At 39.3% G+C, this 3,804-nt stretch overlaps 1 long non-coding RNA gene across 1 annotated transcript; it reads right to left on the minus strand.

Moving 5' to 3' along the window:
- Positions 1-1,134, minus strand: LOC117315971. Its single transcript, XR_004529793.1, has 2 exons — positions 1,073-1,134; positions 1-718 (listed from the first exon to the last, which is right to left on the minus strand). It is a non-coding gene; the product is annotated as an uncharacterized LOC117315971 (long non-coding RNA).
- Between the last annotated feature and the right edge of the window lie 2,670 nt (positions 1,135-3,804).

Raw genomic sequence — 3,804 nt, forward strand, 5'->3', positions numbered from 1 at the left:
TAAACTTAACAATTTATTTACACAAGAACAATTAACGACATAACACACAATATAAGTACTATCTATCACACCAAATAAACCCTAATTCTCATCATACTACGGGATCCCTCACACACTCGACACTTCATCATACATATAGGACTGGGATAATTTTTTTCTCATACTCAAAAATCTATCCAGAGTATATGCAAATACCAAATATCACCGAAATATCCTATACCACTGGATATTTCTCTCCAAATTAATCACTTAGTTATTACTGTGAATGTTAATTGATACTACAGTTCATCCTAGATGATCAAAGTACTCTAACCAGTACAAAACACTACAAAGACCATAATCAGCTGAGAATGTAAACATGGAAACAGTTCGGCAACACCACCACTTCCGGTACACTTGTACACACAGACTGTTCACAGTTCGGCACTAACATTACCGTACATGTAACCTAGTTCTACTGGGTTGGCACGATCCTGTGCTCTCCACAACACCTGTCTTGGGCCGTATCGTGTTTGTATGCGACGACGATCATCCCGAAGCTGGAATTAGCTGTCCTAGGAAAAGCCGTGGGTCATACAAACGGGCGACGAGGACATCACATGTGGGCACTCCTCCGGAACACTACCTGTCGCCGGACGGAAACATGGCACCCATATCCAGGCGTCCGGGCTACTCACTCAGCCGGAGCCCATACTGTAGTCTGGTCATATCAATTGAACTATATAAAACAAAACAATAACATTTCTCACTACTGTGCCGTGACCAAACAATACCGCAGTTCGGCAAAATCTGCATTCAATACCGTAACTTACTTTTACAACTTATATTACAAAAATAACTTCTAACCTATCTTGTCTAGCTATATAAACAGTTTCTAGAGCTAACATTTATTCCTTTTGCCACACAGTGGTCATTATATTACTTCAAAACACAATTCCATAGATTTCCTCACGTGAATTTTACACCGCTGTTTCACTAAGTCATGTTATGTAAAAATACACAAAAATATGGACTTGACAGCTTATACAATTGATACCAATGGAAAATACAAGTTTTACAGATTTTGACTCACCCCTGGGAACGTCCCGAACTCCCTTTTTATCTCATCATAATGAGTATTTTCTATGGCATGTGCTTCACCCAACCAAGAGCAAGGCGTGCTCCGATTGGTTGACACTCTTAGCATAGGCCAATCAGAACTGAGTAAATAGGCCATGCTGTATTATAGTTAAACCCCATAAAATACCGTAATATATCTTGTAATACATCTATTCAAAACTCATTCTAGGCTCAATACTGAATTACCGTAAATAACCTATCACTAAAAAAATTACCCCTTCAGTTTTACAATCACAAAATAGAGAAGTCACACATTATATATATACAAATGTCACGACTTCGTGACATATTAAACGTACTAACTTATACGTAAAACTTAAAATGTTCCATATTATATAGTATGTCTTTGAAAATTAACTGCAAATGATACATTTTAATTAATTACGATTTGTTGCGTTTGTGTAGTGATGTTTGTTCGTTTCAATGCCGCCTTTCTACACTAAAAACACTGAAGAGTTCCAATATCGGGGCATGAACATTAATGACGATCGGAGTTTCGCCAAAAATGCAACCTTGTATCAAACTTTAAAAAATATCAACGGAGAATTTTTGGATAGGAAATTAACTCATTGATGTAGATTTCGCTGTGCATCCGCATGATTTCTGTGCTAAATAGGAGTGTGATTATAAAGCCAAAAACGCCGTAGTTGGGCCTTTCTTCGAAAATAAATCGACGGTTTTGAAAGGAATTGTTAAAATCAATCACGATGTATAGGACTTTTTAGATGTATATTGATATAGCCTTTCCATTGATTTAAGATACTTCATTGAAAAAAGTAATTTAGAGGTTGCATTTTTCAAAAAATATACAACGCTGTTCATGTTACCCCATATGCGAGTGACCTGAGAGGGCCGTCGCTATACAGAGGGCAATTTGTACCTTCATTTGAAATGCTAACCGAGCTCGTACAACATTGTAAATTGGGACATAACGACAAGGAAAAATAAGTGTCAAAGTTAAGTTGCTTATTTGATCGAGGACAACATTAACAGTGATGCGTGTTGTCATCATTGAATGATCGTAAAACTCTACACAATATGGCATCCTTTCTTGTTTTTCTAAACAAAACTTCCTGCTGTTCCCCGTTATTGTCTCATTCTTTTACTGTTAAGTGTTTTGTTAAGTATTACTGAACGATTCTTCAACAGCAATGGTCGTCTAAGGACGGCTTCAACTGCATTTTACACTCACGGCTATTGAGAGGGATTGTGTTTTTTTTTGGGAAGTTGCGGGCAGTTCGCCTTGTGCAAGTAAGTTTGGTTTGGTTTATTTTGTTTAACGTCCTATTAACAGCTAAGGTCATTTAAGGACGGCCTCCCGTGCGTGCGACATGTATGCGTGTGGTGAGTGCGTATGTGTGTCCTGGGAGGCTGCGATGCGAGTAAGTCTTAAGATTATATTGTCAAGCCTAGACATACTAGTTTATAAAAGTGATAGCTGTTAGTCCTTTTATTCAATTTTGTGTGACGCTTGGTTCGCCTGTTGTCAATATGTGTGCGGTTTGGTTTGGTTTGGTTTATTTTGTTTAACGTCCTATTAACAGCTAAGGTCATTTAAGGACGGCCTCCCGTGCGTGCGACATGCATGCGTGTGGTGAGTGCGTATGTGTGTTTTGGGAGGCTGCGGTATGGTCGTGTTAAGTCTCCTTGTGGTAGGCCGGAACTTTTGCCGATTTATAGTGCTACCTCACTGAAGCATACTGCCGAAGACACCCAGCAGCACACCCCACCCGGTCACATTATACTGACAACGGGCGAACCAGTCGTCCCACTCCAAATATGCTGAGCGCTAAGCAGGAGTAGCAACTACCATTTTTAAAGACTCTGGTATGTCTCGGCCTGGGGACAGAACCCAAAGCCTTCCTCACAGGGGCGAACGCTCAACTAAAGGCCAAAAGTGAGGCATATGGGGTGCCATGCTAGATATCTTTGGCAGTATGAGGAAACATGAAAATATCGCAGCTATCTAAAATACAAACACATACCCTTCACAGAAGCATCTCGCAAACAGGAGATGCCATCTGTAAACGACCTAAGCTGTTGATAGCTTTGGTTTGTTTATTTAGTTTAACGTCCTTTTTAACAGGTAAGGTCATTTACGACCGACGGCCTCCCGTGCGTGCGACATGCATGCGTGTGGTGGGTGCGTATGTATGTTTTGGGAGGCTGCGGTTAGGACAAATCATAAGGAATCTTCGTTGAGGACGTAACAGAACATATATTTGACATTTGTTTTTTTCCTATTAATAGCAACGGTGACTTTAACATTTAACATAAAAATACTTCTATCCGACAGAAGCACTAGATATTTTCCGAGTACAACTGGCCTGACGTACTGTAGATGTAGCGCAGAAATGAAACTCATGGACAGACAACAAAAATATGTGAAGCACTAATATAACTATCAGTCTTCATTGATGATACTGTAGTAATCTAGGATTTATAAAGATTATATTACTGTAGATGTCACTAGGGAGATTTAATGTATGTAAAGGTACGAGTTTTTTTATGTGGTGTACACAAATATCTAGTGTGAAAAGCCGATGTATACGCGCTATAGTAAGTCAAATCTTTTTGAATTGTTCCCTTAGATTATTACTAAACGGGTGTTAATTAACCCATGTTAGGTTTACGTCCTTCGTTCGTGCTACTAGCTTAATGTAGCACCTGAAAGTCGGTCGTTAC

Source organism: Pecten maximus, chromosome 17, assembly GCF_902652985.1.
Source record: "Pecten maximus chromosome 17, xPecMax1.1, whole genome shotgun sequence".
In the NCBI taxonomy this organism is placed as follows: Eukaryota; Metazoa; Mollusca; class Bivalvia; order Pectinida; family Pectinidae; genus Pecten; species Pecten maximus.